This window comes from Marmota marmota, unplaced genomic scaffold, assembly GCF_001458135.2.
Source record: "Marmota marmota marmota unplaced genomic scaffold, marMar, whole genome shotgun sequence".
Classification (NCBI taxonomy): Eukaryota; Metazoa; Chordata; class Mammalia; order Rodentia; family Sciuridae; genus Marmota; species Marmota marmota.
Window position 1 is genome coordinate 26,162,291 of NW_026000185.1, and position 12,263 is coordinate 26,174,553.

At 51.5% G+C, this 12,263-nt stretch overlaps 1 long non-coding RNA gene across 1 annotated transcript; it reads right to left on the minus strand.

Annotated features, from left to right (window-relative positions):
* Positions 1-7,258: 7,258 nt before the first annotated feature.
* On the minus strand, positions 7,259-11,696 carry LOC125612379. The gene is made up of 2 exons (XR_007342745.1): positions 7,817-11,696; positions 7,259-7,660 (listed from the first exon to the last, which is right to left on the minus strand). It is a non-coding gene; the product is annotated as an uncharacterized LOC125612379 (long non-coding RNA).
* Between the last annotated feature and the right edge of the window lie 567 nt (positions 11,697-12,263).

The following is a 12,263-nucleotide window of genomic DNA, read 5'->3' on the forward strand; positions in this document are numbered from 1 at the left end:
TAGTATGGGAGTAAGGGGAATGAGCAGGATGGAGGTACCCCTTGGTAAGAAGGTCCTGAATAATAGGTTGTAGGCCCAGAAGAGCTTTTGTGGACAGGGGGTATTGAGCCTGATTGGGGAAGGTGTTAGGATCTTTACTGGTGGGCAGGAAATGGCAGAGGGGGTGTGGGTATCCCATACAATCGGGTCAACCAGGTTCATAAGTAAGGGGTCTTTTTTAGTATGGTGTTTCATGTCAACCTCACAAGTGGGGCAGAATGGCCAGTCTTCTGCCAAAAGGGCCAGAAAAGATGAACAGGCTGATTCTGGGGCCTGAGTCCAGGAGCCCGGATGTTGATTGTTGTATTGAATTTAGAGAGAATATCTCGGCCGAGCAAAGGAACTGGACATTGGGGCATAACTAGGAATGTCTGAGATAATGGGAAGTTGTCTATGGAACACAGTAATAGGGGAGTCTTTCTTGGATAGATGGTCTTTCCTCCTACCCCGACAATAGGAGAGGTGGACGGCACTGTTTGCCCCCAGAATTCTGTCAGGACTGAGAAGGTAGCCCCGGTGTCAAGGAGAAAGTCAACCTTGCACCTATCCACCTGAATCCTCACCCTGGGTTCCTTTCTATTGATCGTTATGGCCAGGGACAAGGACCCAAGTCTCCATAAATCTTCGATTGCTATGCCCAGAAGGTCGGAGGGTTCCCTGACCATAGGCCTCCTACAGGATCTAGGACAGTCAGAGCCCCAATGACCTTGTTGTTGACATTTAGGGCATGGGGTACACGGAGTGCGTGGTGCGGGGCATGCCTTGGCCCAATGTCCCTCCTTGCCACACTTGAAGCAGGCGCCCCGGGGGGGGGGGGGGGTTGGTGATGGGCAGTGACCCGAGGAAGCACCCTGCAGGACCTGGGTGAGCATTTGAAATTTATTGTGTTTGGCCCTGTGCTTGCGGCACTCGATTTCCTCATCCCGATTGTGAAAAACCTTAAAGGCTACCACCAAGATCTCAGTCTTGAGGGTGGCAGGGCCTTGTTCGAGCTTTTATAGTTTGGCCCGGATGTTGGGGTAGCTCTGCGAGAGGAAATATGTCATAAGGACATGACGGACAACTGGGATTTCAGGATCTAGGTTAGTATACTGCTGAAGGGCTTTTGTAAGCTGATCCAGAAATTCTGATGGGGTCTCCTCTCACTTTTGAATAATCTCTTGTAATTTTTGGAAATTGACAGCCTTACGTGCCGCTTTTTTGAGCCCAGCAAAAATACATATGGAGAATTGGTCCCTACTGTATACGCCAGCTTGTGTATAATCCCAGTTGGGAGTTTGATCTGGGGCAGCAAGTGGCCCCGGAAGGTGATTGGGATTAACTCGGTGAGTTTCATCCGCATGGGCTCTGGCAAGTTCCCAGACTCTGGTACGTTCCTCAAGAAGGAGAGTGTTAGCCAATAACATATATGTATATATATCATGGTGAGTGAGGCTATAAACCTGGAGGACCCATTGAAACTCTCTAATGTAAGTGGTGGGATCTGTGGTGAATGAGCCCAACCTTCACTCCAGTTGCATGAGGTCATTCATAGAGAATGGGACATGTACCCGGATAATGCCTTCAGGTCCAGCAATCTCTCTTAAGGGGGCCATGGACTAGGGACTAGGGAGCGGGACCTAGTTTGGGGGGGGGACAAAAGGTGTCAGGGGGAGCAGGGAGATCTGACGGGGGAGGTCTGTAGGGAGGGGGATTCATCTGTTCAGATCGAAAGAGGGGTCAGTAGGGTCGTTAAGGTAAGAGCATAGGTCGGGGTAAAAACGAAGAAGAGAAAAAGCCTTAGCACAGGGGATCTCCTTCCACTTTTTTTGAGCGCTCGCAGAAGTTAAACAGATCTCTGAGAATTGTGGGATCTAGGGATCGTCCTGGGGGCCATTGACTTTGATTGTCCAATTGATAGTAAGGCCAATCTTGTGTGCAGAATTTCATGAGAGTCTTGGGATTTATATCAGGAGTGAGGGATAGCCGATTCAGATTAGCCAGGAGGCATTTAAGGGGGAGTCTGCAGGGAGGGAAAAAGAGGTCCCCATAATGGTCCCTAAGAAGGAAGCAGGAAGGTGGGAAGGGTCCGGACCAGAACAGAATCGGATGAGCCTCCTCACAGGCGTCCCTGCAAAGGGAGCTCAACCAATATGACTCGGGAGAGTCAGGCCTGGGAGGACAGTCGAGTTGTCATCCAAGAGTCCAGTCGGCAGGCCCAGAAAGGCCAGAAGTCACGGACCACCTGGCACCAGGATTTTCGGTTTTTTTAGGTCAGGAGAGGGACAAGGGTGGTTAAAGAGAAAGGGGGGGGAGTGCCTGTTCTTCCACCCCTCAGTACCTCCCGCTCATGAACCAGGTTCCAGAGTGTCCACTGTGACCGTGAAGGTCGTGGTGGGGTGCGTTCTCTCCTCCAGATTGGGCATCAGAGGTTTGCCGGACGATCATGATCAAAACCCCTGAGTAGCCCATCTGAAGTTGGATACCCAATAGGGGAACTCACCTCTGAAGAGCCGGTGTTGTGTGAGTAGTAGCAGCGCTCAAAAGAGTGGACAAGGACAGCAAGCCTTGAGAAAGGGGGCCCTCGAGCAGCAAGGCATTTCCCCTTCCAGGTTTCAGCACCAATGAAAGAACTAACAAGGCTTGTCGTCGGAGAAAATGCCCGATTATTGAGAAACAGCTCTGCATATTTATAGAGCCGGGGGTGGTTTGACAGTTATGACAGTTTAATGGTTGAAGGGTTTGACAGTTGGCATGGGGTGCTTTCTGATTGGTGGATAAGGATCATGTGAGCCAGCAGGGCTAGTCTGATTGGTGGGTAAGGATCATGTGGGCCAGCAGGGCTAGTCTGATTGGTGGGTAAAGATCATGAGAGTCAGCAGGGCTCACCATTGGACGGCTCTTCTTGGGGAATGGGGAGGTTAGTCTTTGAAGCCAGGGCAACTCCCAACACAAACAACAATAAATGTAGGTGAGGATGTGGGGGAAAAGGTTCACTCCTACGTTGATGGTGGGACTGCAAATTGGTGAAACCAATCTGGATAGTGGTATGGAGACTCCTTAGAAAACATGGAATGGAACCACCATTTATCCCATCTCTCTTACTTCTCGGTTTATGCTCAAAGGGCTTAAAATCAGCCTACTACAGGGACACAGCCACATCAATGTTTATAGTAGCTCAATTCACAATAGCTAAACTATGGAACCAACCTAGGTGCCCTTCAACATATGCATGGATAAAGAAAATATGATACACACACACACACACACACACACACAATGGAATATTACTCAGCCTTAAAGAAGAATTAAATTATGGCATTTGCCAGTAATGGATGGAGCTGGAGAATATTATGCTAAATGAAATAAGCAAATCCCAGAAAAGCAAAGGCTGAGGGCTGGGGTTGTAGCTCAGTGGTACAGCACTTCCTTACATGTGTGAGGCACTGGGTTTGATTCTCAGCACCACATACAAATTGAATGAAATAAAAGTCCATCAACAACTAAAAAATATTTAAAAAAAACAAAGGCTGAATGTTTCTCTAATATGTGGGTGCTAACTCACAATGGGTAGGAGATGGGGACTAGGGAAGAATAGAGTTACTTTAGATTAGGTAGATGGGAGTGAAGGGAGGGGAGGGTGTATAGGAGTAGGAAAAGTAGTAGAATGAATCAGGCATTATTACCTGCGTACATATGTAACAATGTGACCAGTTTGATTCCACATCATGTATAACCAGAAGAATGAGAGATTATACTTCATTATATATGGTGTACAAAAGTACATTCTACTATCATGTATAACTAATTAAAACAAATTCAATATTTTTAAAAAATAAAAGTAATCATTATGAAAAAACTGTGTCATGAAATATTCTTCTTGTGATTATTTTCAACAACTTGAAATGTGAAGTCCATTTGCTTATGGCTAATTGGGGACATGCACTTGGTCCACAGTAGGAGTTTGCTGACCCTTAGCTGGAGTCATTCTGGGCATGGTGTTCTCCTGGTAATGCCAGGGGAGACATGGGACCATAGGGGACCCAGTCATGCTCATGGGAAGAATCTGTAGTGTCCATTATGTGGTTCCAAGAAACCCCTTCTCTTCCCACTCAGGATGACTAAGGAAGCCATTGACTCTAGTGTGGCTGGTGTCTCCTTGGTGACTAAGGATGGTAGACAGGTCATCTGGCTGGTAGGTTCAGGAGGTGGAGTCCCATGGGCCTCCCTCGAGTCACTCAATTGGGAAAAATGAGGCCCCAGACTTAAATAGTATATTATTCAGGATCTCCAAAGACACAGACCCACAAGAAGATTCTGTGCACACGTGCACACACATGCACACACGTGCACACACACACACATATACATAGAGTGCAGAAGGGGCAACGGAGTTTGAGGAATAGGCTTGTGCAATTGTAGAGTTGGCGAGTTCATGTCCTGCAGAGGAGGCTGGCAGTTGGAGACCCCGAGAAGTGTCCACGCTGCAGTTTGAGAGCAAGAGTTGCTTTTGGCAGAATGACTTCTTCCTTGCAGGAGGTTGGTCTTTATCTGAAGGCCTCTGACTGAGTAGATGAGGCCCATCCACATGGGGAAGGTGCTACGGTTTGAATGTGCCCCCAAAAGTCCATGTATTGGAATCATAATCCTTGAAGTCGGAGCCCGGTGGTAATTGGAGGTGGGGTCTTTGGGACTTGGTTAGGGTTAGATGGAGTTAGATGGATTCTACACTACATAGCCTCGTAGAATGAAGCTGCTCCAGGATCTTGGAGATGAGGAACAGCAGGAGGAGAGCGGCAGGTGCTTCTTAGTCCCCATCACATACACCCGAGGCCCCCAGGGAGTCCTGCCGACCTCACACACAGCAGGGGCTGTCCACTCCCCTGCAGTGGGGACTGGCGCAGAGGGTCATCAGCTCTTGGGCTTTGCAATACATCTCTGGAGAGCTCATTTTGAGATCAAGCAGGGCCTCCTGGATCTCAGGACTGGGGAGCTTTGCGGGAACACAGAATGACCTCCCGCCCGCCCTCCTGGTCCTTATGGACAGGCTGAGGGAGGGCCTGAGTACCAAGCTGAGACCATCCCAAAGTTGACAGGAGGCTATGACAGTTGTGCTTCGGATGCTTGGTACAGGGCTGAATCGGGATCTTGATCCCACAAGATCATTTACAATTATCCATTCCAATCAGCTGCCAAACCTAAACTGCTCAGTAACGGGTCTCAACCCACTATCTGGTCTTAAGAATATTTCATTTTAAAGTTTAATTTTATCTATTTATTAGCTTCATTTTATTTATGTAAATAACACTTTCTGGCCATATTAGGAACCAGCCACTTTGGAGAATATCCCCCACATTTAACTGGAGAATGGGTGCGAAAGCTACATGGTCTTGCGCACAAAGCCAGCGGCGAGTGTACCTTGGACACCTTCACCACTTCTGTGCAAAGCCCGGCGATGGATGCCACCTTTGCCCTCTGGTGGCTAAGCAGACCCTGGTGGCCATAAAGAAATGTCTCTTGGGATGATCCTGTCACAGGCCTCTCCTGTTTGTGTAATTGTAAAGTGAAAACAGTGGCAGCAGAAGGGGCTCAGGCGGAATTAAACACTGAACACCCCGCCCCCCCCCCCACCGTACTGAACGTGGGAGATTCTCTCCCAGGATCAGTCGCTGAATCACTCTGCCCAGGACAGTTTTCTGCTGCTTTTCTAAAGGGAATATTTAGTGAGAAGTTAGCCCATGCTTCCCCACCCACGATGGATTATCACTAATGTCCCAGGGAGGGGGTTGGAGGGGACGTCACCATATGATATATGGCACAGGGACCAGCCGGAAGGCCAGGACTGGGCAAGCAGAGAGCTGGAGGTCTCAGCCGCGTGGCTACAAGGAGGACTTGGCCTGGGAGCTCTTGAGAAGGTGCTCTGCCTTCAGGGCCCCCTGGAAGTCACATCATGAGACACAAGCCAGGCCACAGCACCTGGGAACCCTGCGTATCCCAGCTCAGGAAAGGAAGGGACAGTCGGATGGACCAGCCTGGAATAAAAGGGAGATGGGCCTCAGAATTCCCCAGAACCAGGGCCTGGTCCCCTCTCTTCCCCTGCATTTTATTTCAGCCACGGGCCCAGCCACCTGGATTCTACCCGTGGTCTGAACCCAGAGGCAACAGTTCCCCAAATGCTGGTGCCTGTTTCTGTCGAGGACAGCTGGGGACAGACACACAAAGCCAGGTGTTTCAGGGAAGGAAACCACGATCCTGCCTGGGTGGGCAGGCACACTGTCGCTAGGGAGCAGGGACAGGGTGAGCATGGTGGAGGAACAACATGGCAGCTCATTCCCCCACAGAAAGTCCTCAACCATCAGCCCACAGAGCTCCACGTGGGGCCCGCCTCTGCCTCCTCCATGTTGTCACCAACCTACAAAGCTTAGACGCCGGCCTAGCCTCTGTGACCTCTGGTCCCTTATGTGCCAGAGAGACGCCATCTTGAATGCAGGTGGGGTTGAGGGGAAACAGCTGTCACTGCTGGGGACACAGAGATGAGAACAAAGATATCTCCAGTCAGAATGTCCCCGCCACCGATCAACATATTCCTCACCTCAACTTCACGCCCTTTGATCAGCGTCCTCCCCTCCCCGGCCTGCTCCCCGCTCCCGCATCTGGTAACCACCTTTGTGCTCCATTGGGTGGGACCGACTTCTTTAGATTCCACACACAAGCCAAGATCATGTCACATCTGTCTTCCCGTGCCTGGCTGATTTCACTTTCATGAGCACGTCGATCAGGACACCACATCACAGCCCATAAATATGCACGTCGCCATTTGTCAATTAAAAATGAATTTTTCAAAAGAAAAAAAAATAGGGAAATTTATCCATTCACTGCCCTCTCCCCCCACCCCCCCAAAAAAAAACCTAAATTGGCTATGATTTATATAAAGAGGAGAAGGCACCTCAGGGGTGGGGGAGCTTGAGGAGTCCGTGACAAGCTGGTTTCAGCCTGTTTCAAATGCATACAGTGCAGTGGTGCCCCCTGTCCACGGGGGCCACGTGCTGAGATCCCCACTGGACACCTAGAACCACAGACACACCAAGCCCGGGACACACTCTGGTTTTCCTGTGTCTACACATCCTATGATTCCATTGATGGTTTCATTGATAAATTAGGCACAGTAAGAGGTTAATAATAACAATGATACAATCGAAAGAGTACGACAATACGCCAGGGTGAGCACTGTGTGCATGACCTCTCTCTGCAGAAAAAGGAAAGTCTTCATTTCTTATTGTGGTTTGGTAACATTTACAGTGATATTTTCAGATCCTGGGTAACTGTTGCCAAGGAACATGAAATGGCAGGTGAGGGAGGGCCTTGTGGCCGGGCTCCCCAGGCACGCTGCACCCATACCCATGGACACGCACACTCGTCTCTGTGGGAAGAGCTCTGGACGGGGAAGGTGACGAAACCTCTGTGGCTCCTGCCTCTGCCTGTATGAGTCTGGACACCTCCCCGTGGTGATCTGGTAGGTGTGGAAGGTCACTTCGGCTCGCAATTGTGGAGGTTGGGGTCCACGATCAGTTGGCCTTGCTGCCCCTGGGCCTGAGAGAGGCAGCACTTCATGACAGGAGCATCTGGCAAGACCATGTACCTCCTGGCCAGGAAGAAACCAGAAGTAAGAGAGAGAAGAGACTGGGTCTCCCCACCCCCTTTGAGCGCACCCCACAGTGACCTAAAGACCTCCCACCAGGCCAGCTCATGAAGGTCCCACCATCTCCCAAGAGCACCAGGCTGGGGACCAAGACATTACATATGACTCTTGGGGGACACTTCTGATCCAACCACAGCATCAGCCTTGGCGGTAGAACGTCTTTGCTTCATTCATATGACATTCTGTGGAGCAAACGAAGTAGCCCAGATGACATCCACTCCAAGATGCACTTTGAATTCATGAGCACGGTGAGGAGGGCAGATTCGCCCTGACTGCCATCTGGGCTCTCGGGTTCCACCACTCATGTCACTGAGAGGTGCGGTCCCCTCTGCTCTAGGGAGCCCGTCGCCCTCCATGCTGTGCAGGAGGGGCCTGGTGTGAGGAGCCTAAAGTTTTCCAGGGAGAAGGAAAACTCAGGGGAAAAGGGAAGTGCTGGCTGCTGCAGGGGAGCTCGCCACCTCTCCCACAAACAGTCCCCCGTGGAGCCCCTGTGACCTTGTGTCCAAGGCCGGCGGGCTGTCCAGCATGGGGCTGGCAGGTTCTCAGCCAAGGTCCCTCCTGCAAAGCCCCAGTCTGCTCAGGTATAAAGGTCATCTGAGAATCGCCTGGAGAATCAAGGCTGGAGGCTCTACAGCCAAGCCACAGGCCATCTCCATCCCAGAGAGCCACGTGGAACGCCATAGATCACCCCTCCATAGTGGGGTGCAGGACCCCAACCCTGGGCTCCGTCAACAGCTCCTGAGTGCTGGATGCCCTTTCCCACTCTCACAGGGAGCAAAGGACAAAGAATCTCATGCTGACGTCACCACCTTCTAGATTGTTCTCGGGCGGTCACACTGTGCCCTAGAGGCAAGGACGTTTTCGGGAGAGTCTTCTGTTTGGGGAGGCAAGTCTCAAAAGCTTGCAAGTTTCCCAAGGAAGGAGAGGTATTCCAACATGCCCCCGAAGCCCAGCACACATGTCCACAGGGACTCACCAGACGGGGTGGAGGATCTTCATGTGAGCTCAGCACAGTCACAGCACAGGAAGCCACTGGGGACCCTCCTGTCCCCTGTGTTCTGAAGGGCCCTGTGCAAGGCCCGTGGCCACTTGGGCAGACCAGCGCCAGCACCTCTCCTCCCTCCTCCGCAGCCCTGGGAGTCCCGTGGCCCCGAGTTGCTCCCTTTCCATGCTCATCTCTACGGCTCCCTCGAGGCGAGCTTCGGAACGGGACAGGGCATCCGCGGGTCTCCTCTTTCCCTACCAGGGTCCCCATCTCCCCAGTGACACACAGGGGGCTGCCTTTTTCATTTGTTTTAATTGAGATAAAAGTCCCATAACAAAATCCACCACTTTCGAGCAGGCAGGGCACTAGCACTGAGCCCCTCACTGTCCCCACCCTCACCGCCATCTGGTCATGGGGCACTATTATCTCTCCTCAGGGACCCCTGTCCATCCAGCAAGCACAGCCCGGTCCCCCTCTCCCAGGCCCTGGCAGCCCTCGACCCGCTTCCTGTCGCGATGGACTCACCGTTCTGAGGCTTCATGTAAACAGGTCTGTCCGGCCGTGACCGTCCTGTCTGGCTTTCCCACGGAGCACGACGTCCAGCCCTCTCCTGCTGCAGCGGCTATTTTTATTTTCACCTACTGTGTTCACCTGCGAGGGCTGCCACACCGGACACCTCCCACCGAGGGACATGCACTTTTTCTGGGGTCTGGAGGCCATAAGTCCAGGGTCCAGTGTGCGGCGAGGCTGCCTTCGTCGGGCTTCCTCCGTGGCTTCTCGAGGGTCTCTTCTCCCTGTGCCCCTCACCTCGTCCTCCATTTCTACCTGGGTCCAGACTTTCCCTCTGCACGTGGACACCCGTCATGTTGGACCAGGGCTCACTGCAGCACCTCATTTTACTTGATAACTGTGTAAAAACCCCGTCTCCAAAGAAGCTTGCATTCTGAGCTATGAGAGCTCAGGACTTCTTCAACACAGGAATGTTAGGGTCACACAATGTGACCCAAAACACATATTTTTCCACTAAAGATCAGGGGAAACAAGTAAAAGCTCCCGAGATATTGCCATCAGAGACAAGTCCAACAGCTCTGTACCCTCTAATTGCTTGAACTTGAACTTGATGGTTTTCAGAAGCCCACAACCCTGAGTGCTTCTCTGATCTCCTGTGTTCTTGAAGTCCGTCTCTGATCCCCTCCTTGTGGCCTCTTTCAGATCACATTTTTCTCCCTGAAGGCCTCCTTCCCAGGAATTTCCTGACAAGACTCTTGTGTGCCCTTTCCTTGCCCACAGATACCCTCCTCTGGAGGCTGCAGCTTGGCCAGGATGCCCACAGCAGCCTCTCAGTCCCAGGACCCTTGCACATGCCCCACACCCTTGACCTCTCCCTCCCAGATCTCAGGGACCTGACCTCTCATCAGATCCTACCATGAAATAACAAGTCCAATCAATTCCGTCTGTCCTGGCCACTGGGTGAGCCTCACAAAACAACCTGAGGTTCCCTGGCTACAGAACATGATATTGACAGGGATCCTGAGACCAGAGATTGATGACATCCCCCAGTCTCCACAGCTGGGATCCTCTGTGCAGAGAAAAATGTGAAAATGATCCCATCCCAACTCTCTTTCTTTTCCCTTTCCCTTGCAAGCACTTGGATTCTGATCTACTAAAGGGTAAAGGGACACAGCACAGGAAGAGAGACCAGGGTCCCTCCCTGAAGGGCAACCTTGAGGCATGACGGGGGCAGACCAGGTTCAGCTCTGTGGGCCTCGGTTTACCCATCTGCCCAATGGGGGCCAATTCCAGCCTGTGTCCGTCCCTCACCATCGCTCCATGTGTAAAGGCCAATGCAGAAATGACAGGGCTGCTTTCCATTATTTATTCATTTAACCCTGGAATAAATGTCCAATCGAGGTTCGTGCTGGGATGAAGCCCCAGGGAATGTTCTCCGAGCCGCTTTGCCTTTTCTAACCTCATCCAAACAATTTTTCTTGTTTCCATGAAAGAAAACCCAACGCTTCATTTAGCAAATTAACCTCCAATGTTAGGAATGATTTCTTCACAGCCACAGGGAGGCTGTCGGGTTATGTCAAAGTACGGTTCAGCGGGGGAGGCCAAAAGCCAATCTATTGGAAAAGCAATCTGGATTTATCTGAAAACGAGATTTATCCTTGGGAGAGCAGGAGGCCGAGCCGGGGATTGGAGAGGGCTCACAGATCAATCCTCTTTCGCCCTCTAAACTGCGAGTCCACGTTCCATCATTCCGAGTGCAGAGGGGCCAAAGCCTGTTCTAAGCAAAACAATAATCGTCTCCTCTGTAGGAAAACAGATGGGGAGGAAGGAGTATGCTAACCAGCACCGTAATGGGCGACGGCCCGCGTGCACAAGACGCCCAAGCCTGCTTCCTCGCCGCTCCATATGCTACATTAACTTTAGCCTCCGAGTAAGATTTCTTCTCAGACGTGAAATAATTGTTCTTCTAACAACATGTGACAACAGGGAAATGGCCGGTATTAATACTGACACGTTTAAATCCATCCTAATGTGCATTGTGAGTGATTTCCCTAAACAACGTGGCAAATCTTAAAGGTGCAATCTCTCCCCAGTCCGGAGCTGAATTTAATCTATGTTACAAATTAGAACTCCAGAGCTGGAGGAGTAATTGATGCTTCCCTGCATGGGGGAGCGCTGGACGTTTCCAATTATATTTATTACACAGGCTAAATGAAAGGAGAAGGTGCTTAGGGGAAGACTTGGAGAGGGAGAGAACTATTCTGGTTACTCTAACTGCTCTGAGAGCCTCCTCCTGCAGTCCTGCCATCTGGCTGGGCTGGAGATTGTCTGACGTGCCCCTGTCTGCAAGAGTTCTGCCAGCTGCAGACCTGTGCTCTCATTTGTAGTCTCATCCAAGCTGGGGATGGGATTCGTCTAAGCCAGGACATTTACACTCATGCACTAAAATGCAAAGAGTTTCGAGAAGGCTTCCCGTTTGCAAAGATGTTTCCATACCACCCCCCACCCCCCCACACCCCCGATTTCAACATCCCAACAGCCACGGGATACAGACCAGGCTTCCCAAACCACAGCAGGCATCAGATTCTCTGCAAGGCTGTTCATGGGGCTTGCTGGATCTTACCCTTGGATTTCCCTGATGCGGAGGTCTGGAGTGGGGGCCCAGAATGTGTGTCTGATTTGCACCTCCACCCCCCAGTGATGTTTTGAGGTGTCTGAGAATCACACTTGGAGAATCCTTCCCGCCCATCCTTAGGCAGGGGCCCTGCACATACCTGATGCTTCATCTGCTGCCGATACAGCAGGAAAGCCCTCTTCTCTTTCCCCCCACCTGCAGATGTGTGGTGCTGGAACCTTCCTGCCCCTCCTCTGGGAGATGCACCCTCCCCACGGGCCTCAGCTCACCCCAGGGAGGCTGCTCTTGCACCTGGGCTCAGCACAGTCTTCTCAGGAATTTCCCCCTTCCTTCCTCTTCAGGGTCTCAGAAAATGGTGCAGCCAGGGCCAGGCACCATGCTGAGCCGCTCAGTGTCCAGCAAGGCTGCCCTGCACA